At 38.9% G+C, this 24,508-nt stretch overlaps 1 protein-coding gene across 2 annotated transcripts in view; it reads left to right on the forward strand.

Moving 5' to 3' along the window:
• LHFPL2 (LHFPL tetraspan subfamily member 2) overlaps window positions 1-24,508 on the forward strand; it is a 120,202-nt gene that overhangs the window by 47,131 nt on the left and 48,563 nt on the right. For both annotated transcript variants that reach the window (XM_063422995.1, XM_063422994.1), the window contains one exon: window positions 12,865-12,917. The gene's annotated coding sequence lies outside the window, so the exon portion shown is untranslated. The remainder of the gene's footprint in view (window positions 1-12,864; window positions 12,918-24,508) is intronic.

Genomic DNA, 24,508 nt, shown 5'->3' on the forward strand with positions numbered 1-24,508 from the left:
CTTCTGTTTTCGTCCATAATTTTAATCTTAATGATTGTGTAGAAAAGCTTGAAAACACCTTTTCCAACGTGAGATAATTCCATATCTCAGACAGCTACCCTTTTAAGAGAACACCAAGCATTTGGAAGTTCACAGTGTCATGGTAGCCCTTGGCAGCAGTATCTGGTTTCTTTGTCTGTGACTGAATGGAAATTTTGGCCCTTCTCAGAGGCATTCTTATACATAGCTAACTAATACTTCACAGAATCACAGAATATTCTGAGTTCCAAGGGGGTCCACAAGGATCATGAAGTCCAGCTCTTCAGTGAATGGGCCATTAGGGGTCAAACACACAACCTTCGTGTCAGCACCATGCTCTAACCAAATGAGCTAATCTTGGTATTTGCTTTAATCCCAGAATTAATTAGAACTTTTTTTTAAAAGCAATTTAATTAAAAAAAAAAAATTATTTACCCTGAGTCCCCCCCTGTGAATTTTTCTCAATCAGTGCAGATAATGCAACTCTTGCACTTGTTGTATGTGGAGGTCAGATGAAGGTCCAAGGTGATATCATAAGACTATGAATAAAGTAGTTAGAAATGTCTGGTTAACAGACAGTTGCCTAAAATACAGAGGAAATTTGAACTGATGAAGAAACATAGTTCCTACTTCTCTTTATCTTGAGGACTTACTAGAAGAAGCACTTGTTATATTTAATGGCTATCAGTGGATCGTTTATTTTGTAATTTGTTCCATCATTTCTTGAGCAAATATGGAATTAAGCATTCAGAGCAAACTGGCAGATTTCTTCAATGTACTTGTGTCTTGCCTAGAAAAAGTGCTTTTTCTTGAGCCTAACTTTTCCCAATATGCTTTGATGCTGTCTGCACTTGTTTTGGTAAATATAGTGAAGAGTTGCTATCTACTGTGCTTATCGACATTTTCTAAGGATCAAAAGAAAATACACCCATATCACTTAAATCTGTGATCTGTTCAAAAGATACTCTTATAGCCTGGAACATTCTCTCACTACTACAGTGCTCCATGACAAAACAATGTATTTTGTGTGTTGTAGTTCTGCAGGAATTTGCCACTTGTGCATGACTTTTAAAAGTTACCTGATAGGCCATAAAATGATTTTTTTCTGTCTGGGTAAAATACTGGGATATGAAATGGTGACCTCTAGGAAGAAAGTCTGGATTTTGCTTTGCCTTTTTACTTATAGAGGATGACTTCTTAAGCATGTATTAATCATTTCCATTCAAGAGCATCTTATTTTTTTATCTTACTTAGAAAAGCAAAAAAAAAAAAACATTCACCAAAAAAAGCTTCTTAGACTGATGGTGTTTTGCACTTCAGGATACTATTACACATGCTTGCGATTATCTACTCTGCAAACAATTGTCAGAAAACTTCATCTGTTTTCCAAATCCCACAGAAGAACAGATGTGGAATTAAGTTTCAAACAATGTACTGTTAATCACTTACATCTGGACACGAAATGAACTGGAACTCAGTGGGAACTGATTGGATGCTTTGTTAGTTGAGCATGGAGTGGAGAATTTGCATTGTTCTCAGTCTTCGTTCTCTGAACAGCCCTTTGAAAACAGTACTAATACATGAACAAGACAAGGGTCTGTTTCAGATATTTAACTCTTTCTAGAGAGCCAAAACTGTAGGGGACCACCTGAATGAGGCTGGGCTATATTATGTGGATGAATACGGAAGAGAGATTGTGTATGTATGTGAAATTTTCATTTATTTGAGAGCTCTTTTGATGCTGTAAAGGATACTGAGGAGTAGCTGCATATCATTTTTGTGCTTTTGAAAACAATTACTTAAACCAGTCAGCTTTGCCTGTAAGAGATTTGAAGTCAATGTTCAATTGCTGGAAAACCATAAGAAAGCAATTATGTCAGAAAAACTACTCATGTTCTAAACCTTAACATTCATTGGAAAAATCACTTAAAAAGAAAGCTCATACAACTACTTCAGAAAGCTAGTTTTGGGGGATAAAGGATCACTATTTGGAGACTCTGAAACTTGGAGCTTCAACTTTACAGGGTTCTTACTATGGATCAGAGCATTAGAAGTTCACTGAGACCTAACAGTTTTTGTTCTTGGAATTTTTTTTTTCCTACTTGATAAAAAAACTCATGGAAAAATAACTACTGATACTTGTTGCTTGTGTGGTTGCCCTCTTTGCAGTATGTATAGGTCTAGAAAAATTGTATCTCCTCATAGGAATCTGCATTTTCTGCTGCTGTCGAATTGAATCTGTTGTTAAAATGTGTAGCTTACACGTATGTGATTATTTTCAGTTACTTGATCCCATGTAGCCTGGAAATAATTTGCCTTCCTGAACCTTCAAAATAAAAAAAGGGAGTGGGGCTGTGAAGAGAGAATCTAATGAATTTATTGCTTCTTAAATCTGATGAACTTGATTAAGCAGACAAGATTATGTCATATTTCAAGGTTTATAGTAGTTCCTTGAAAGTTTTTAAACTCCCTTAGATTGTTAAGTCTTATATTATATTGAAAGGTTAAAAAGCTATGAACTCAGCTGTGTATGGTTTTTGGCTTGAAAATAATAGAGTTGCCCCCAAACCTTGAAATGGGACATGAAGAGATTAGTAATGATGTATTTTCCTGCCTCCCACAGAGTTCTCTGCCTAACTGCCCCACTGGCTGTTCCTTAACTTCTCACCTTCAGGTTCATCATTATGTTTATTCTGGTAGTAAGCAAATGGCCAGAGCCAATTAAAATGTTAATTCCTACTAAGATAGCAAAATACAGTGTTTTGAGAGATGGAGAGAACAGAAGGAACATTTCAGAAATGTTTGTTTTGTTCCAGAGACATGTTGTCTCTTAGCTTGCCTTTCAGAGAGATCTGTGAAGCTTAGACCAGAGTTTATATATTCTTTAAACAATTTTTTCATATGGATTTCCTAGGGCTGTTTTGCTTGTGCTTTCTGAAGTAACCAATTTCTTTCTTTTCTTTGTTTTTGGGAGGTCTGCTTGACCTTAAATTTTCATGTTTTCTTTCAAAATAACTTTCTTTCATGGATATTATTTTGTTTATACACTTCTCAGAAGAAAAAAAGAGATAATAACATTGAAAATAAACATCTTTATACCCTCATATCTTGTTTTTTAGCCTTTGTCTAGAATGAAATAAATGGCTAAGCATTTCATGTTCTTTAAACATGACTTTGTGAATGTAATTGATGTAAAATTATGTGCATTATCAAGACTTAATAAATGTAGTTGTCTTCTGCCTTTAATAATCAAAAGCCTGGGTTACAGATAATAGGTCTATATGGTGCTAGTAGAATTCAAATGAGAACCAGCATTTTTGATGAGTAATACTTTAAGAATATTTTAAATGGATTTAGATTCCATTTCTTGGTTTTAACAGAAGGTTTGGGACAGCTTCAAGCTATTTGATACGTTTTTGCTGAGAGGCGAGTCAGAGGTATACTAGTATACTTAAAAAAAGATCTTTGAATGAGAGGGCCTTTAGCAAGGGAGTTTGTTCCCTTGTTATGCTTGTGTTGTTCCCCATATTATGTTCCATTAATTTGTAAATTTCGTTAATTTTGTGAATTTGTTTCTTCATGTCATCAGCCTCTGACATAGAAATAGAAAGCTTTCTCATCTCTGCTCTTATTCTTGAAAGGTTGTTGTCAAAATCCTGCTCTCTCAGATGGTCAAGAACTTATATCTCAGTTTTACTCAGAAATGGATGTTAAATGATAGTTTTTAAAATATTTAGAGGAGTTTAAAAGATATTTATAACTTCATACAAAATGCATGCTGTGACAGTCTTTAAAGAGGATGTTATCGACTTCAGGAAAAAACTAAACCTAGATTTTCTGTTTGTATTGCCAGAACACTTCTGAAAAGATTGTTTCTGTCGCAGTGTTTAAGTAAATTTGCTTTAGAAAAAACTTAAAATGACAACAAATTTAAAAGGCATAAAAAAACATCACTGTGGTATACAAAAAAAAAAATTTAATGTATTTTTTTTTTGCTCTTCAATTCCCACCATCCCCAGGGCTAGTTAATTCTTCCATCTGCAAATTAAATGTGCTCTTTAACGCTTACCAAGCAATGGCTAGCTCATTTCCTCTTCCTTGGGTTAACATCAGAGGAGTGCCTCTTTGTAGGTTTGTAAGCTCCAGCTGGAAAAGCATTCTGGATGGAGATGGCTCAAGACTTTTGGAGGTCTGCAGAAACTGCCGGGTGTTCTCCAGAGCTGGAAAATGCAGGAATGTTATCAGGCAATTTGGGCAGTCTAATGATTGTTTCATTGATCTGTAATAGTTGTATCACCATGATGATACTCTGACTATAACTTTGGCTGGAGAAGGAGCTGTGGGATTGAAAACCAAAGAAACCCTGCAGCTGTTGCTTTAAAAGAGCATGTGTGATACAGATTAAATAAAAGAATTTGTTAATTGCTTATGACAGAATAAAACTCCACAGTTGCCATCTCTGGGCCTTCAGGAAAAGATAACTGACTTGTCTCCCTTGGAGACATTCTCTTGCCCTTCTGCCAGAGGACAGCTTTGTTTGTAAATTTAGGATTTTGCAAAGGCCAGTGTGTGGTAATCCAGGAGCAATAATTCAAATGCTAATAAATACTCATCAAAATTTGTTACTTGTATTAAGCCAGCTGACATTTAGCAAGAGCAGCCTGAGCTTGCCAAGTGATTCTAGCTCATTGCTGTGGAGCATGCCACTGGTTTAGAGCATTTGGTTAGCAACCACATGTCAGGCTCCAGGGCACTGACGTGCCTCAGCCTCCTCTGGGTCTCACCTGGGGGCCCAGAAATGTGCTTCAGCCCAGCCTGGTGCAATCAGTCCATGTTGGAGCTCTGGTGTTGGCCTGGAGCCTGCCTGTGTCCCATGGTCACTGGGCTGCCCATGGAGACCTGCTCCCTCTCATCATCTGCACGCAAGCAACAGGTTGTTAGGCCGTGCTGGCCCCAGGGCAAAGCTGCTTTCTGAATCCCTTCTTGTTTGGTTCTTCTCTGTGGTGGCCACCTCGAGCAGCATTATGGCTGAAACAGAGCCAAGGAACAATTTTGGAGGCTCTGGATGTGCTTAGCAGAGGTAGTGCTGCAAAGCTGAGGCTGCCTGGAGTTGGTGGAGGGTTGTGCTAAGCAAGACCGAAGCGCTGGCTGTGGTGTAACAGCACTTGCCACTTTGCTTTGTAGTCCCTGTGACTCAGAGGAGCCACTCAAGAAGCATGTTGTGAAGTGAACTTGTTAAGTGCTTTTACACCACCTTTAAAATAAGCAGTCTATGTCTTTTTATCCTCGTGGATAATGCTAAGATCTCCCACTGATTTCAGTGAATGTGGGATCGGGCTCGTGATGTTGGATGTTACTAACTTCAAATAAAGATTTATGCTTAGCTGAAACAAACCTTAGAAGCCCAAACAAAATTTAGATAATAACTTTACTAAAGCCAAATTTGCATATTTTTGCTTCACTTGGTAATGACTGGCTTGTTTAAGAAATGTAATTTGATTCATTTACTACTCAGTGTTACTGTATTAAGTAAAAGGCTAAAAGTGATCTTTCATCTGCAGTGCAGGTCTATTAATGCTTCTGTATTTATTCTGCTTAGTTTTGTGAGAATTGCTAGGATTATAAAAATGTGTTATTTGGTTTAAACATTTTAATGATATATAAAACTGTGCTGTGCTGCTTTCTTGGTTAAGGTGGTGCAGTGGGAAAACTGGCATTAAGAGCAGGGATCAGTGTATTAGAAGTACATCTGGCTTTTATTAAGTGTAAACTTCAGGACAGGTGCATTTGGGGAAAATATTTTTGTAGTATGAAAAAGGATTTTTTTTCTTCTGTTCTCTTTGAAACAGCTTATAAATTAAGCTGCTCTATATGACTTTTGAATTTGCTTTGAATTACATACTTACAGGTATGAAGCATGATCATCTAGATTTAACAAATTAGGTAGATAATACAGAGAGGAAAACTGGAACTTTTTTCTTTTGTAGGTTTGTGTGAAAGAGAAAATAATGAGCCTGAGAAGAAATGTTAAAAAATATTGTGTATCTTGAGCTCTTAGCTTCCTATGGTGTTTAGCATTCTCATTAATTTAGAGGGAGATTTTATTTTTGAGGGTTTTTTTTAACCTACTGTCAATGTATCTCTAAAAAACATACTTTGTCCTTCTTGTTTTGCTGTTATTTCTGAAGGTAGCCTTAATGACGCCTGTGAAATACTACTTTTTTTTTCCATTTCATTTTATGTTGTTCTGCATTGAGAGCAAAAGACAAAGAACCCATTGAATGTATTATTTCTATTCATAGTGACATAATCGGTCATACAAACCTTCCTGAAGTAAGCAAATATTTCTTTGATTTCAGTACTTGCCATTATATAATACATGGAAGTATCACACAGTAGTATATCTGAAGAAAAAGCTACTTGAAAAGGATGTTTTAAGATACAACTGATATATCTGTGTTCTTTTTTTATTGTATTTGTGCTGGGGAGCCTAAGTATACCCACTTCCTACTGTGTACAAAGACAGGGTATGTGACATGGGATGTTATCAAACCCATTGTGTTCTCTTAGCAGTGTCCAGTCTATTTGATTCTCCTACTGACTGTAAATAAGAGAACTTTAAATCATTTTCTCTGCTTGTTATAGAAACTCTTTTTCCCTTAGTTGTGCTGACATTTGTCCCTCGAAAATGAGAAAAGAGCTAAACAATGTAATGTTTCCACCTTTTTTGGAGGAGTGGAGTTGATGCAACCAAACTTACAGCTAGCTGAGCAGTAAGGAGTAAACAGATTTTATGTATTTTTGCCAACTGTTCTAGAAATCTGTCTGAGCTATTGCAAAATTTGTAAGAGCTCTTGAGAGATAAGTGAAATACATGTGGTTTTCCCATTTTGATTTGTTTGGGAGGATTTGGCCTTTTGCAGCATAAGGGGAGTGCCTGTGTGGTGATGGGGTAGTGGAAGGTGTGTGGAGTTTCTTCTTGTTAGCTTTGTCACAAATGTGGTGACAAAAAGTAGACTTTTAAAATAAAAGACTTACTTTCCTCTTTTTTCAAAGTTTTAGGTTTTTTCTAGTTTTTGTGCACACGTGAGAAAGAACACTGCTGTGCCTTTGGCAGGTAGATGGCTCTGTGAGAGAGAGGCTTTTCTACAGCTTCCTCTGTGGGCTGATCCTATCTTACCCTGCCTCATCTACTCTTTTTTCGTGAGCTCAGACTCCAAGCAAGGACATTTTCCTTAAAAGCACCACCTAATGGATTATTCAGACAATTAGGTTTGTTTACATGTACTTAAAATTGATCCTGCTTTTTTTGGTACCTGAGTTTAAGGAAAACAATTTGGCCCTTTTTGTTCTTGAAAATAGTCTCTGCCTCTGCTAACACTGCTGTATTTTCATTGCCATGCTAACTGTTTTTAAGACAGAAAAGTTGAAGTAATCTTAGCTGCTTTGTCCAGTCAGTTGGTGTTTTTTTGGCGTTGTTTCTTTTTTTTTTTTTTTCCCTGAAGGAATATTCTGTGTGCCAGGAATTCAGAGGCCATTTTAAGCTATGCTTGACTTTGCAGTTCTCCTAGTGCACTTTCCTTTGTCCTCAGAAGCACACTTTGTTGGAAGTTCTGTATCAGCTTTTCTGTTGTTAAACCATCTTCACCAAGGCCAAATTATCTCCTTTGTAAGAGTGAACTGACCTTCTGACTCACTTTGTTCATTTACGTATGGTTCTCTATGTATCTTATCCACATGAATATGTAAAAATGCAGGATTTGCTATTACGGTGGGAAGCTCTGTGTTTCAGTATTGCTGAATCAACCTAACCTTACTTTTATCACCTTAATTTATTGCTTTTTGGTAGTGGGGATACAAAACTGTTCAAGATGCCTATTCCTGAAAGTGCTGGCTGAAGGTGAATAATAGCCTGTTAGTGGGATCTTAGCCTATAGACATATCCCAGGATATTCTTGGCCTTTCTTGTTTCCAAGGCTAACTGTTGGCTCATCTTCTCAGATCACTTTCTGCCCAGACCCCCAGCTCCATTTCAGGAAGTGTGCCCAAGTTTTTATTGCAGGGATGTAGGAACTTTTGGAGTTTTTCCTAAGTCATACGTGATTTTAAAGTGTTATTATAAATTGCCACAGAATATACAAATAATCTTAAATGTATTTTCAGATCTTGGTATACTTTGTTAGTAAAATAGATGAAGAGAAAAAGATGTGATTTTGTGCGTGCTTAGTTTGTGTGTTACTGCTTCATAGAATCACAAGATCACAGAATGTTAGAATGGTTTGGGTTGGAAGGGATCTCAAAGGTTATCTGGTTCCAGCCCCCTGTTGGGGGCAGAGACATCCTCTGCTAGGCCAGGTTTCTCAAAGGCCCATCCAAACCTGGCCTTGGAAACTTCAGGGATGGGGCATCCACAACTTCTCTGGACAACCTGTGCCAGTGCCTCACCACCTCACAGTGAATTTCTTCCTTACATGTAATCTAAACCTCCCCTCTTTCAGTCTAAAGCCATTACCCCCTGTTCTCTCACTATATGCTCTTGTAACAAGTCACTCTCTTGCTTTCTTGTAGCCCTTCTTCAGGTACTGGCAGTCTGCTGGAAGGCCACAGAATCACAGAATGGGTTATGTTGGAAGGGACCAACCACAGTGGATCCTGTGTTCCAATCTCCCTGCTCAAGCAGGAACATCCTGGAGCGCATGGCACAGGATTGTGTCCAGGCAAATAAATTATCTCCACGGAGGGAGATTCCACAACCTCTCTGGCAATCTGTTCCAGTGCACAGTCAGCCACAGAGTAAAGAAGCTCTTCCTGGAGTTTAGGTGGAATTTCCTGTGCATCAGTATCTGCCCGTAATGCCCATATCTGCTCTTGTCCTGCTGCTTGGCACCTCTGAGAAGAGCCTGGTTCACTGTCTTGACACCCTCCCATCAGATACTGATAGACATTGATGGGGTCCCCTCTCACCTGTCTCTTCTCAAGGCTGAACAGGCCCAGCTCCCTCAGCCTGTCCAGCACTTCGGGGTGTTGGCCACTCTGCCCAGCTTTGTATCACCAGTGAGTTTGCTGAGCAGGCATCTGTCCCTTCATCCAAGTCATGGCTGAATAAGTTAAACAGGACAGCACTGAACCCTTGGGACACTGCCAGTGACAGGCCTCAGCTGTGCCACTGATTGTGACCCTCTGGGATCTGTTGTTCAGCCAGTTCTTGATCCACCTCACTGTGCTCTCATCCAGCCCACATCCCTGAGTTTTTCTGAGGAAATCTACTGAAGTCAAAGTAGACAATATCCACTGCTTTCCCCTCATCCATCCACGTGGTGGTTTCATTAAAGATGGCAGCCAGGTTGGTCGAGGAGGATTTAACTGAGTGAATCCATACTGACTATTCCTGATCAACGTGGATAGCCTTCTGAGTGAGGTGCTCCATCACCTTTTTAGGGATCAAGGTGAGGCTGACTGACTAGTAGTTCCCTGGGTCCTTATTCTTTCCTTGATTGAACACTAGGTTGACGTTTGCTTGCTTCCATTCTGAGCAGTTGTGTCTGCCAGCTCTCTCAGCACTCGTAGATTCACCCTGTCTGGATGTATGGACTCGTGGATGTCAAGTTTGCCAGGTGGTCTCTACCCCTATCTTCCTTGACCAAGGGAAAGTCTTCACTCTAGTATTCCTTTACCCTGGTCTCTTGGGTCAGAGAATCCTGAGGGCTGGTCTTTTCAGTGAAGATTGAAGCAAAGAAGACATCCAAAGGAATGTCTTCTTCTGTCTCCTCTTCATTCTCTCTTACTAGGGTTCCTCCCTCCATTTAGCAACAGGACCAGATAATTCTTATTTTTCTATGGTTATTGATATATTTGAAGTAGTCCTTCTTTGACTTCCTTGGCCAGATTTAATTTCAGGTGGGCCTTGGCTTTCCTTGTGTCACTTCTGCTTACTTTCACGGCCTCCCTGTATTCACTACAAATGGCCAGATCCTGCTTCCATCTCCTGTGTATTTCCTGCTTACTCTTGAGTAATGACAGGAGTTCCTTGTTTATCCATGCAGATCCCTAGCTCCATTTGCCCAGTTTCTTGCTCATCAGGATGCATCCTTCTTGAGCCTGGAGGAAGACCAACTGTCTTTGACCCCTATTTCCTGAAAAGCCTGTTCTCATGGAATTCTCCCAATAAGATTCCCAAAGTCCATGGTTACAATCATACTTACTAGCCTGCTTCCTCCTCACTGATACTGAATTTTACAATCTCGTTGTCACTGCAGCCAAGGCTGCCCCCAGCCTTCACACCTGCAGCAAGGCCTTCCCTGCTTGTTAGCATGAGGTTGAGCAGCTCACAATTCCTTGTGGGGCCCCCCACTGCCTGTGACAGGCATTTATCATTGCTTTCCAGGAATCTCCCGCACTGTTTTGTGCTTTGCTGTGATGCTTCCCCAGCAGTTGTCAGGTTAGTTAAAGTACCCACAAGAACCGGGGCCTGTGACTTTGAGGCTACTTCCAGCTGTCTGGAGAAGGCCTCTTTTACTTGCTCCTCCTGATCAGGTTGCCTGTAGGAAACACCCCAGAGTCTTCTCTTCTCCAGGCTGAAGAGCTCCAGCTCACTCAGCCTCACAGTCAGTGTGCTCCAGCCCTCCTCTGGGCTCAGTTCAGCAGGTCCGTGCACTTCTGGTGCTGGGGGCACTGGAGCTGGGTGCAGCACTGCAGGTGGGGCTTCACAAGAACAGAGCAGATAGGCAGTGCCACTTCCCTCTTCTGGCCACACTGCTTTGGATGCAGTCCAGGATGCAATTGGCTTTCTGGGCTTCAAATGCCAGGTCTTAAAAAGCCCACCTACAGCCCCAGATCATTCTTCTCGGGACTTCTCCCAATCAACTCTCCAGCCAGACTATTCTTGTGCTTGGGATTGCCCTGACCCATGTACAAGACCTTTACACTTAGCCTTGTTGAGCTTGATGAGTTTTGCACAGGCCCCCCTCTCAAGCCTGTCAGGTTCCCTCTGGACGTCATCCCCTCCCTCCAGTGTGCTGACCACACACAACCTGGTGTCATCACCCAACTTGCTCAGTCCCACTGTCCATGTCCCTGACAAAGATGTTAGACATTAGTGGTCCCAAAACCAACATCTGAGGAACACCACCAGCACTGGTCTCCACTTGGACATGAGCTGTTGACTGCAACTCTTTGACTGCAACCATCCAGCCAATTCCTTATCCACTGAATAGTCCATCTGTGAAATACATGTCACTCCAATCTAGAGACAAGGATCGTGTCAGATGTTTTGCATAAATCCAAGCACATGAAATCAGTTGCTCTTCCCTCATCTATGATACTGCAATCCCATCATAGAAGTCCAGATTCATCAGGCATAATTGGCCCTTTATGAAGCCGTGTTGTCTGTCACCAGTAATTTCCTTATTTTCCATGTGCCTTAGCACAGTTTTCAGGAGGATCTGCTCCATTGTCTTGGTGGGCACAGAGGTGAGAATGACTGGCCTGTAGTCGTCTTCTCCTTTTTTTTAAATTGAGGTTATAATTCCTCTCTTTCAGGGGGAACTTCACCAGACTGCCACAACTTCTCAAATATGGTGTACAGTGGCCTGTTTCCTCAGGATGCATCTTATGAGGTTTCATGGACTTGTGCACCTTCAGTTCATGAGGATGGTTGCAAACTTGATCTTGTCCTACAGTGGGACAGGATGGATAGTAGTGGATGGTCCTACAGAAGAAAAATACTCCAGTCTCCTAAACATAACCCTGCAGTCTACAGCTTCCTCACAACCTGAAGTGTTGATCTCTTTTCTCTGCTGAGCAGTGATATGACATGGGAAATCAGACTGAAGCTGTGTTTCCTGGATATCAGGAAAAGGTTCTGTTCTTCTCTCTGAGGGTGGCTGGGCACTGGAAGAGGCTCCCCAGGGAAGTGGTCACAGCACCAAGCCTGACAGAGTTCAAGAAGTGTTAGAACAATTCTGTCAGGCATATGGAATGATTTTGGGGATTATCCCGTGCAGAGCCAGGAGTTGATCTCTACTTGTGGGTTCCTTCCAACTCAGGATATTCTATGATCCTGTGATGATCTTTGTAGTCCTCCACTGGACCCTCTACAGTATTTCCAGGTCTTTCTTCCCCTTCTGCAATTCAAGCAGTATTATCTGGAGCACTTGCCAGTGAAAACCAAGGCAAAAAAGTCAGAGAGTACCTCAGCCTTCTGCATGTCCTGGGTAACATCTCCTGTTTCCTTCCAGAGATGGACCACATTTTCCAATCTTGCTTTATCACCAACGTACCCGTTGAAGCTTTTCTTGTTGTCCTTGATGTCTCTGGTGAGGTTTAATTTTATCAGGGCTTTAGCTTTCTTAGCCTTATCCCTGGCTTCTCAGACATTCTGTCTGTATTCCTCCCTGTCCTTGCTTCTGCCTTTTGGTTTGTGTCTGTCCACAAGCTCCTTGTTCATCCATGCAGGCCTGGCATTTCTGCCTGACTTCATTATTGTTGGGATGCATCGCCCCTGAGCCTGGAGGAGGTGATCCTTGAATATCCTTGTGCCTTTCTCCCATCCAGGGCTTTATTCCATGGTTACCTCACCAAACAGATCCCTGAAGAGTCTGAAGTCTACTCTCCTGAAAACTGGAGTTTGTATTTTGTCTTAGTGCCTTCATGGCTGGAGTGATGTGTAGAAGAATGCTGTGTTTCAAGCCAAGCAGAAGTGACCTGGTAGTAAAATGTTACCCATGTGCATATAATCTCTTACAAGCAATGTTTTTACCATTCCAACCACCAATACTAATCATGAATATTGTTTTGATATTTTTGGCTCTGTACCTTTCTTACATTTTACATCAATTATTTCTCTAGGTATTGCCAGGCATCTGAAGTGGTTAACTAAGACCTAAGGAATTGGAACAGTGGTGAGTAAATGAAATTCCAATTATATTTTCTGTGTTTTCACATGCTGTCTGACTCTGAAGTTTTACTACTGTATGAAGGATGAAAGATATTCAGTAGTTTATACCTTTTGAATATTTTCTTCTGAATACCAAGTTCCTGTTCAGAGCATTCAGACAACTTTTTTAAGCAGAAATTTTAAGAAGGAGGAGAGGAGGCAGTCTCATTGGCTGTTCTTGATAAGTGAAGCCTCTCCTCATATCACCCTGATTTTGAAAATATTTTCAAGTAACAGTTCAACCTGTACTTACTGAAGTAGTAACTTGACCCATTGTATTAAAATAATGGTACCTGAAATGGCTTTTCAGAATAATGCAATTTTATACATTTGGCAATTATAAGACAAGATTATAATTTTTTCTTTATTTAAACTGCAAACTTTATTTGTAGTTTTTAACTCCCCCTCTGCAAACTATGGTGTCCTTTGTAAAGTTAAATTATTTTCCTGATCCCCTATGCTTATTGCTGGTTCTTTGCACTGAGTGTGCCAAATACTTATCATTTTGACTAGAGAAGAGTGCTCTAGGAAGGATCTAAGGAAGAACTTTAAGGATTTCAAATACTTTAAAAAGTAAATTTTGTAATCTTTTTATAAATATATTATTTTCACTTCCCTATCTGTAGGTGTAGGCTGTCAAAGAGAGCCTTATAAATGCACAGATAAAATCAGTGGTACTTGTACTTAAATTGTAGAACAGAAGAGAATTATAGAATCATTAAGACTGGAAAAAACCTCCAAGATCATTGAGTCCAACCCTGGACCAAACACCACCACATCAGCTGAGGACACAAAGTGCCACATCCAGTTGTTTCTTGAACACTCCCAGGGATTGTGACACTACCACGTCCCTGTGGAACCCGTTCCAATGCTTAACCACCTTTTTAATTGAAAAAAATCCTTCCTAATGTCCAACCTGAACCTTCCCTTGGTGCAGTTTGAAGCCATTTCCTCTTGTCCTGTCACTGGCTACCTGGGAAAATAGAAGAAGGCAAATGGAAGAAGAGTAAAATAATACTTCCAAAAAGCAACTGCATTTTTTTGCCAAGAGATAGTTATTTGGAATAATGTAATGTTTCTAGTTCTCTGATTTCCATGGCAGAGCAAATTTACATGAAATATTTCATATTTAAGGAATTTTGTTTGATTTCAGTGCTGTTGGCAGCAAGTGTTTAGAACCCATGTATTTTGTTCCATGTCCTGTTGACTTTGGTGACCAATGAAGTGAGAAACCTTTACCTTGCTTTTTATTATTTTTTTGCTTTAAAGGCCTCTGAAGAGTATGGTTATTCTTCAGTTCAAAACTTAGCATTTAGTTACAGCTTTGAAGGAATCTATCAGGTTAGAATATTTACATTCATGTCGGTCTATATTTACTATGTCCTCTCTATTTCTAGTACTTTACTAGAAAAAGTAGATAAGTGAATTTAAAGTTTGTCAGTTAGTTCTGGATAATTCTTTGTTGCCTACATTTTAATTTGCCCCTGTGCTCCCGTCCTCCACTGCCTGACAATTATCAGGACTAAACTGCTGTATCCATGTTATCATCAGTGCACAGATGGATTGAAAGCATTATAGACAGTTCATATATTTTTATTCAACAAAAAATACAGTTATTCTTTTTTTCAAGTTTTATGTTGTTTTAGAACATGATACTTAAGAACTAGAGAAACTCTTATTAAATTAGAACAGCTTTTTGAGTAGTGTTACAGATAATATTACTTACTTTATAATAATGTGCCTCAGAGCAGCTAAGGGGGGAGTCCTATGACATTTAACAACAGAGCAGAAACACTAACATGTGCACTAATAACCAAACTTAAAAAACAACTTGAGCGACTGTTAGCAGCAGCATGTGGGAAGCCAGTGTACAAGGTGAAGAGTAGTGGTGATGATAAAACTGTATAATTGACAAGATTAGCTCTGTGAAGATCTAACATCTTAAAAAGAAAATTGAAATTATAACTTTTTCTTCATCACAAAATATGTAAATAATATTGTCTCTCACTAGACCACGGCAAAGTTGAGTTGTCTGCATTTTATTCAAGGACATTGCATAATTTGTCTTGGGGAAACATTTAAAAATAGTTAAGCACTTATTTGCATTAAAATCTTCAGTTGTAGCAAAATAATTAATAATATTGTAACTGCAAGCAATAAATAAACAACAAAGATAAAACTTTGAAGGATCAAATTACCTTCTGCTGATGTCTTAAAAAAATTTGATATTTTGCTTACTCTTTCAAGAGTACACATAGTTCCTTGTGTATGCTCCTTTTTTGTGCAATATAAGTAAGATAGAAGCTTATAATGCCTTTTCAACAACATGGTGGATAGACTCTGAAGTTGTATTATGCAAGAAAGCACCAATTATTTTTGTTTTCCATATAATATTAGCCAAGAAGTGATTGCTTAGTGCAAGGGTGCTGAGAGCCTTCCAAGACCTCACATCACAGCTGATGGTAATCCACACTCCAGTGAAATGACTCAATAAAAGTAGGTGCTGTGCTAGATGCTGGACATCTCTGGAAAACAGCACGTGTAATGTGCTTGGGGAGTGTTGGCCTCAGAATTCTGATGCCTGATCATGAGATCATTGGAGATGTGAAGGTTTGATCCTCTCTTCTAATAGATGAAGTTTCAGCAGCTACTTGCTGGTATTTTTGACAGAGATTGATACAAAGGTGCAGTTCTTGGACCGTGGACTTTGTCATGGCAGGTGCTCTGGAACCTGCCAGCTGATGTGGCATATATTCTTCTGTATTACATGAAAATAGATATTTTGACTAGCTAGTCCTGTTCCTCTTCAGTTAATACACTTACCTAACTTTCCTAGATAAGATTCTTGGTGGGCTTTTGCCTTGGCAACAACTGGGAGAAATCGAGATGAAGGAAAGCAAGCAGTCTTTCTTCAGGTCTTTCCTTGTGATGTGATGTGATAACCATCACAGGAAGAAAAGCTGTGGTTTGCTCAAGATGTTCTAACTGTCATCTGTGTGCTGAAGTTTGCCATGTGAGGGCATTTTGTGAGTTCAGGAATTATATTTTGTGTTTCTGATTAAGTCCTGCTGTATCTCAAGCCTGAAATAGAAAACGTGTTGATAGTTTTGAAGTGAGTAAAGGGTTTATCTCTGTGTCTTAAATTCACATAGTTAACAGCAGAAGAGACAGGGAGAGAGGGAATTGATTTTAGGGATTTGTGTTTGGTTTGGGATATATGGTTCTGTTTGTATCAATACAGTTTTATACTATGTACATAACAGCACAGAGACAGAGTGGGTTTTTACTTCTAGAAGCAAGAAATAGAGATGTGACCAGTGTTGCTGTATTTATTTGGATTTATTAATAGCCAGATTAAACAGGAAGATATACTGCTTTTCCTCTTTGAACCATCTTCTTCCTGTGTCTCTGCTTTGCCTTCTTTTGTATTTTTCATATAGTTCATCTTGGTTTACTCCTTCTTTGCAGAACTTTAGGATGATCTAAAAGTACTAATCCCAAATTGCACCTCATTTCCATTTAATAGAAACAGAAAGAATAGTGGATTTTTTTCAATTTTCTTTCCTTTTGTCTGTCATTAGAGGGGGGAAAGGACATGTTACTGAGTCAGAAAAATATTGTGGTTTCAAGTTCTTTCCCTCAGAAGGCACTGGGAACTTTCAGCTGTTGTAAACCACATTTAACTGATAATTTGCTTATGGAGTAGCAAATACAATGGTTCATTTTCATATTATTATTTCTGGAACCTAGTGTGGTTCTTGACATGGAGATGCCATACCACAGGCAGTGAGGAAATAGCAATTGCTGCTACAGGAAGAATTGTGATGTAGTGCATAGAGCTGCCCATCCTGACTCCTGCATTTGATTTCTGCCTCTGTTACTAACATGCTAAGTGATATTAGGAAAGGTGATGAATTTCTTACTCGCCTTGCTGATTGCAAGGCCTTTTGTCCACGTATTGAGCCTTAGTTCATGTCACTGTGCTTTGGTGCCCTGTGGAGTCTTCATTTGTTATAGCACTACAATTTTTCCTTGCAGAGTTTCTCATTAGCTCCCAGAAACTCATTGTATTATGTGGAATCCTGAAGACACTTGAATATTTATTCTGCAAGAAGAAAGCTAGTAATACTTTCCAGAGCATGGTTTAATATTGCATTTGGTCTTGTGCAACTGCAGGCTGATGCCAAAAGGGATACTTCAGCCTTTTCTTTCCCTCTCTTGCATCAGCCCCCAGTCCCAAGGTGAGTTCAAGGTAAGCAGCTGATTCAGAAAAAAAAACAACCCTAACTGCCTGGGAAGGAAAACTAAATCAAGAAACTATGCTGGTCTGGCTTGTCCTGTAGTTGAGAAATTACTAGATGCAACAAAAGGGACAAAGACACAATAAGCTGCTGGAAGTATGTGGGGAGAGTGATACTATTTCTTTCAGCAACAGGTAATAAATATACCAGATGAGACATAGCATGGAAACCTAGGCTTATTAAGAGCTGTATTTTATAACCATATTTTGAACAACAACAGAAGAGTGTCTTGCAGTAGATGTAATGGCCCAGCTACAATTCTAATGGTGTTAGTTGCTGATACTAGGTGTTCTTCACTGGGCGTATTTTTTTCTTTTAAATTTTCAATACAACTTTTAAATTTTTTTTTCCTAAAGTAACAGTTATCTTTGTTATCCACATTACAATTTCAAGGCATATTTCTGATGTCTAAATATTAGCTTTTATTTCATTTTCATTTAAACTAAAGTCCACTTAACCTTGCAAATTGTGTGACAGGGGCTGCTCTTGATGTAATGGTTTCTATAGACCTTATATTCATAATTTCCCCTTAAACTCTGTCAAGAAACTTGATTTGTCCTTGAAAACCACTTGTGTAATTGGAGTTGACTCTTTGAGAGCATTTTTCACTCACTACCCTTTCTCTTAAAAATGTATACAACAGATTAGATTGTTTTCTTTGATCTCGCTTTCTTTGTGAGCCTCGTGTAATAAGATCTTGTGTTGAAGACCTGCCTTTTCTTCCCCACTCACCATAAGTTTCCATGAAACAAAAAAAGGGGTGAACAGGACTGAAGAAGAGAGACATGAAATATTAATATGATTTTGGAAAACGTAGTGACTAACTTTAATCAAGGAGCCTTTACACATGCCTGTGAGGACATTAATGTTTCCCATCAGTCGCATTCATGGGTGAGGTTCAGCTAAGCAGGAGGAACAACAGTTCAGCAGCAGAAAAGGCAAGTGTGCCTCTGAGAATGCTGCAGCCCAACAGGGACCCTGGCTCTCAAGCCGTCTGTGAAACTGACCCAGCCAATGATGTTGCTGAAATTTCACATCTGTTACTTCTTACTGCCCACTTCTTTGGCAACGGCCAGTCTTCATTTTTTCCATTATAGGCAGCTGCTGGAACTAGAAAGAGCTTGAGCTCATTTTCAGATGTGCTAAATAGACTACGTTTTACCTTTCTTCCTTCCCCCCTGCCCCCCTTTCTTCTGCCACATACTGCAGCATACTGACTTGTTTCCAAAGTGCAGGATCTGTGAGTTGCATGCTTAACATGCATCTGAAGATAAGCAGATGTGTTACCCTTGTGCATGCAAATGTTTGTGTTTTTTTTAAACAGGGCCATCATAAAGTCTGGGAAAAGCGATATTCTTAAAAAGAAACTGTCAGTGAAAGGAGAAATCTATATATACAGTGTGTCAGAACATACCAGTGTTTTCATTGAAACCTGCTTTCAACCCTGGCTGACTAGACTTACTTTATGAAGAAAGTAAGTGCACAGAGCTCAATGGTGGAGCCATTAAACTTTATTACCAACGAGAACTGAGCAGCTTGAAATAAATAACCCCTTTTGCATTTCCTGAGGCTGTCTTACAATTTTTCTTCAATGTCCCATAGAGGAATTCTCTTACATCCTTCTGGCCCTTTCTAGCTTACACTATTGGAACTGTTAGATTACTTCCCAAACCTATTAAATGGAGGAAGGCATTACAGCCTCTAAGCAAGGTTGAAAAGAATCTGTTGATGGCAGTTCAAATTTGTCCATCTAAAATGGTTGAATTGAAGCATAAGAATAAACAATATATTTTCCCCTAATAACTTATAGAGGCAGACCATGGAAAAAGCATTCAATGATAGTTACAGACTGAGAACTGGCCAGCCTGATGAGCAAAGATTGCTGGCTGAACTTGTTACAAATACCAGGGAGCCACCAGAATTCCTTCACTGATTTTTAAATCAGCATGAGATAATAGACATGTGACTTTAACAATTATGTCTACTAACATATGTAGGAAGGTATCCCTGGCAGCTGAGTGCTGTGGTCTGGTCATGCTGCTGCAGTTCTGCATAGGGGCAGTGCTTCCCTCAGAACAGCAGTCACAGATCCCTGCTAGGGAGTGCAGAAGGACTTGGGACAAGGACTATACAACAGTGAGAGAAAATTACCAACTTCCAATGCCATTGAATAGATGAGAGGAATGCATGGGAGGGGGTGAGGTAACATACCTGACCCAGAGATGGGTCAACCTCATGCTATATATGCCTCCTAAAATACTTCAAGATGCCCATGAAAAAGGCCTTTAAAATAAGTATTTTATTGTTTCTAAATTTCTTCTGGTGAAATGCAATTTAAAAGCCTGATAAAATTCTATATTGCTGCAATTGAAAAAAAATGCAATGCCAAATGTAGGGTGATTATTTTCTTTGATTTTGCATTTTTTTATACCTCTTTAAATCTGTTTTTTCCCCTAAAGCAAAATAGTTTTGTCTCCTTACAAAAGGTTGGCATTGTCCTTTACTAGATGGCTTTTTAATCCACTTACAGAAATCGTGCAGGAAGATAAATATTTTCAACAAGATTCTTTTGGGGGTAAAGTTTAATGCAGTAGACAGTGAGAAAAATTATAATCTCTAAAGATTTATGGATTTTAATAAATGAGGGAGAAATCATCCCCTGCAGATAATTTTTTTTCATGTACTGGAAAAGTTGAATCTGAGAAGAGCAAAAAGAAATTCTATACTGGGGAGGTTGAAAACATCCCTTGAAATCCAACTAGTTTTCCAGATTGTGTTGGGCATATTTCTGTCTTGAAACTGGCTGCTATTATTCATATTTCTTCCTGAAACTGTCAAATCCATTAGAAGTATGATAATAAAATATTCTTGCATGGGCATATGCAAAGACAACATTATATTTAATGCAAATAAAGCATTTTCTAGGTCTGCCTCCTCTGCATGCTCATGGATGTTTATCGAGTTCTTTTTATTTTTTACCGTATTTTTAATTTTTAATGATTGCTTTCCTGGCAGTCCCTCCCCTGGAGGGACTCTACCTCAGAGTTACTACTAGCATACTAAGGTTGTGTAATGCTGCTTTGTCTGCATGTGAAATAATCCAAGTGAATCAAAAGAAAACGGACCAGACACCATGAGTCTCACTTGAGAAGTCTTTACCCATTTATTTTTACTTCTTTTAATCACCAATCTATGTGTATAGTTCCTTCTTATTAAAGGAAATCCATGAACAATAATACACACTAATTTGTGCTACATTTCAGTAAATTATTTCACAAGTTCATTTACTTCTGTTTTAGGATGGTGCTCAACTAACAATTATAAGATAGGAGTTAGGATTAGGTGTGCAAAATCATATTTTTTAGCATGTTTTGTCACACTCTGAAAGACTGCTGTATTATTTTTTCCAAATGTGTCTGGAGGCACAGCTCAAAACATTAAATGTACTGAAAGCCTGTCAGAAGGTTTGTGTGTTTCCAGGTATTTGAGTAACCTTAGAAGTCATCTGGTAACACTGGCACAATTTAAAAAAATTTACCTGTTAAAGCATCAAAAAGCTTTACATACCATGAGCAACCTCCTAATGTTGCTTGAGTTTGATTCAAAATTACTAAATTATTATATGTCTGAAGTGTCAATCATCACAGAAAAGAAATTGTTTCTTGGCTGAGGTTATGGAATGTAGTAGTTGTCTGTAGTTGTGATGGTCTACAGAAACATCCAGAAAGGGAGTGGGGAGCAGGGGAAGGGTTTTCAGATACATAGATCTTAAATAATACTCTGGAAGAGCAAGAAGTTTCTGTATTCACTTCTAAGTACCAAGTCTCAACTTCTCTGTGAAAAACATTTCTGTTTTTAAAAGTTGACTTTGTGGACTTCCACAAAGGTTGATGAAAATTAGGGGAACAAATTAAGAAAGGGATGAATAGCAAGCAAAAGATTAAAAAAATAAAAGCCAGTGGCTAGAGAGCAAAGAAACAAAGGTTGAAAGCTTAATTCTCTGTCTCCCACAAAGTAAATAACAGTTGCTCTTCCCACACCCTAGGAGGGGAGGTAGTGGAGCTAGTAAATTTTCAGGTGTCTAAGTGTGAGGCACATTAAGTGTTAGACTCTTGCAGGAGCTTCTGAGGAACTTTTAAGAGTTGTGATGGTGTCACCTCAATTCAGCATAGAACCCAGCTGCTTTGGGTTTAATACTAAGGTACAAAGTACAGCAGAGAGCACACAGCAAAAACACTTTTGAGAAGGGTTTTGTTAAGTAATTTTAAAACTAGACTGTAGAAAGGACAAGAAATAAGCTTTATTAATCTAGTGCACTGCAAGAAAACTGCAGGGCTCACTTGCTTTCTCAGAGTGTAAGATGTTTGTGCTTAGACATCTGCAAAACTTATGACAGGGTTTTTATTCCTTTTCTTCTGTAGGCTAATGATAGTGAGCAAAATTATAGCTCCTGCTCCTCAAGCCTTTATTCACATTGCTTAGATGTACGAAAATTTCTTTTGAGGGTGACAATCTGCTGTGAATACCCAGAGATGTTCTTAAGTGTCTGTAAAAGGGACCAGGGCTGATACTGAGCTAGATATTTACTTTGTTCCATTTTCACTTCTTCTTAGGGAAAAGAAAAAATTATTTCTACTTGAAATACACTGAAATGTTCTACATAAGTAAAGAGCTCCATTTCTTCAGCTGTTGCATTACTTTCCTTTTGAGAAAATATTTTGAATCTAAACAAGGACTTTGATTCCATTTTTTTTCCGTCTTATTACAGGCTAACCAAAAATTGAGAGCTTCCTAAATAGATCATGCAAAAATTGTGTTTGCTGTTTCAATGAGTTCTTTAATCTGTCTTTGCCCATGGCTAGTCATCCCTTTCCCTAACTTTGTTATATTTGATGACTGGAGAAATGGGGCAGCCTTTGTCCCCCTTTGAGTCTGCTGTTGTGACAGAGCAGCTGATCAGCACATTGAGCTCAGCCCACTTGCTGAGGCCATCAGCTTCATCTGAGCCTTGTTCTTGTTCCCACAGTTTATTTAGTTGAATTTTGGTGAGAACCCTTGAGTAAGATACAGTCCATTTGTTCTGCCAGCAGCCCAGCTGTGGATACATAAAATCCCCTTTCCCTGTTGCTCCTTGCAACAACAGGTTTAATTGTTACGGGCTCACAGGAACCAATTAGATTAACAGATGTTAAAAGGAGCCAGTTTTAGGTCGTGGTGGGAAGCAGTAATTTGAGAAGCCTTGTGGAAGGGCTTGCTAACACCTAGGTGATGAGTGTCTGGGTTTGAGGTTCTGGGTGCCATGAAAATTGCATCACTTTTCTTCTGTTTGCTGAGGCCAGATGGGGATGTTTGTAAGAGCAGTAGCCAGAGCACATTCTTACTTATTTTAGCAAATGATAGCATATTCTAGAAGCTCGTCCTTGCTTTTGTTGCAGATTTCCCATACTGCGTTAAGCTCTGTTGAACCTTTATGTTAATGCTTGCCCGAATGTGTCTTGTGCAGAGAGTTTATTTTGGGATCTTTTTGGTTTTCCCTATTAAATGGCAAGTTAGTTAAAATATGAAATATTGTTACAATTTGGTGTGGCGGAGATCTGTTAGTTCATCTACTTAATCCATTGCTGATACAGAATTGCATCCTGCTGGGTGCAACATGAGAGAAAGTTTTAGTCCTTTCCATGTTGGAAATGAGAGAGGAGAAGTTCTTTTTCTTGTTCCTCTACTGATTTAAATTGTCAGTAGAGGAACAGTGCTGCAGTAGCAGGATCTGCTCTTAACAGTGGCTCATATTTACAGATGTCTATGTGGATATTGAAAGGCAATGTATTTACGGCTTTTCAAAAACTTGGTAAGAGTTGGAAGGGTATTCAGAAGAGCTGAATTTTAAAATACATGTGTCCTCACTTTTATGTTTTCCCTCTCACTTCCTGATTTATAAAGTGTTGATTCTTACATGCCCACTTGCACCTTGAATAGCATTTGAATGGTTTTGAAATCATAAAATAGAACAAGAACTTTTAATAACCAAGGCTCTGTCAATGTTGTTTACTTACTAATATGACTCATTAATTTCATTTGGTTGGTAGAGGAAAAAATAACCCAACCATAAGATTTAACTTCATCTCCGTCCCTGCAGCTTTTGGCTTGTTCCATCTTATTTGTGGGTGGAATGGCATACCACTGCTATCAAAAGCTGTCCAATAAGTGAATACTTGTTTTTGTCTGCAAGGAAAAAAATGGGAGTTGTTTAATTTGCAAAAATTTTATACAGCAAAGAAGACACATTGGAATTCATGTATGTGGATCTTGTTGCACATTAACTCAGAAATTACCATTAGCAGATGAAGAGCACTTTTGTAACTATGTCATGGTTTTGTTTCACCAAAATTTGATAGAAAATAGTCTGGCATGTGGCCAAGGGTGTAGCCTGCATGCTTAGTGTCTTGATGCATGTATGTAAACTGACAGATTCCTCTCTGTCTCACCACAGTAATGAAATTGTAAAATGTAATGGTTGAGGCTCCTAAATGTGTGACTCAAGGAAAACACTAGATATGACTCATGATAAAATCACAAGAGCTGGAAATCATTTGAGCTCACTTGGTTTCGATAGATATCGGCTCCAGTTGCACATTTCTTTACAGGATCATGCTTGTAGGTTCAGCTAGCAGCATATTTTTGTGGTATTATCCATGCTAATAAAAAGGAAATTAATAACACTGGGAACTGTGCAGTGGTATTTTGAGGATGGAACTTTGTTTTCTGTGCCAGCTGATGAAATAATAAGTATTGATTTAAATAATTATACCCATGCTTCACAAAGGGACTGTATAAGTTGGACTTCATATTCGCAAAACATAATATATTAAATAGTGTGACACAGAACTTTACAGTTTGATTTATTGGAAGCTAATGTATTATAAAACATATATTTAATAACAGGATCACTTTCCAAAATAGGTCCATAAAGCTGGACTTTTGATATTCCTATGAATATTTACAATCTTATCCAACAGAAACAGGAGTCAGAATAGCAGACTCCTGGGTGACGAGAAAATGAGACCATTTTCCACTTGAGTTTAATCTACAGATCAGTTCCATATTCTCAGCTGTTTGTGTATGTTAGTCTCATTTCCTCCTAACTGGCAAAGAGTGCAATGATGCAGTGTCTATTGTATAGATTCAGCAATCTGCAGCATGCCTAAATCAGTGAGAATTATATGAAGTTATGTATTCTGTCAGATTTTCCAACCAG

The sequence above is a fragment of the Prinia subflava genome, chromosome Z, assembly GCF_021018805.1.
Source record: "Prinia subflava isolate CZ2003 ecotype Zambia chromosome Z, Cam_Psub_1.2, whole genome shotgun sequence".
NCBI classification, from domain to species: domain Eukaryota; kingdom Metazoa; phylum Chordata; class Aves; order Passeriformes; family Cisticolidae; genus Prinia; species Prinia subflava.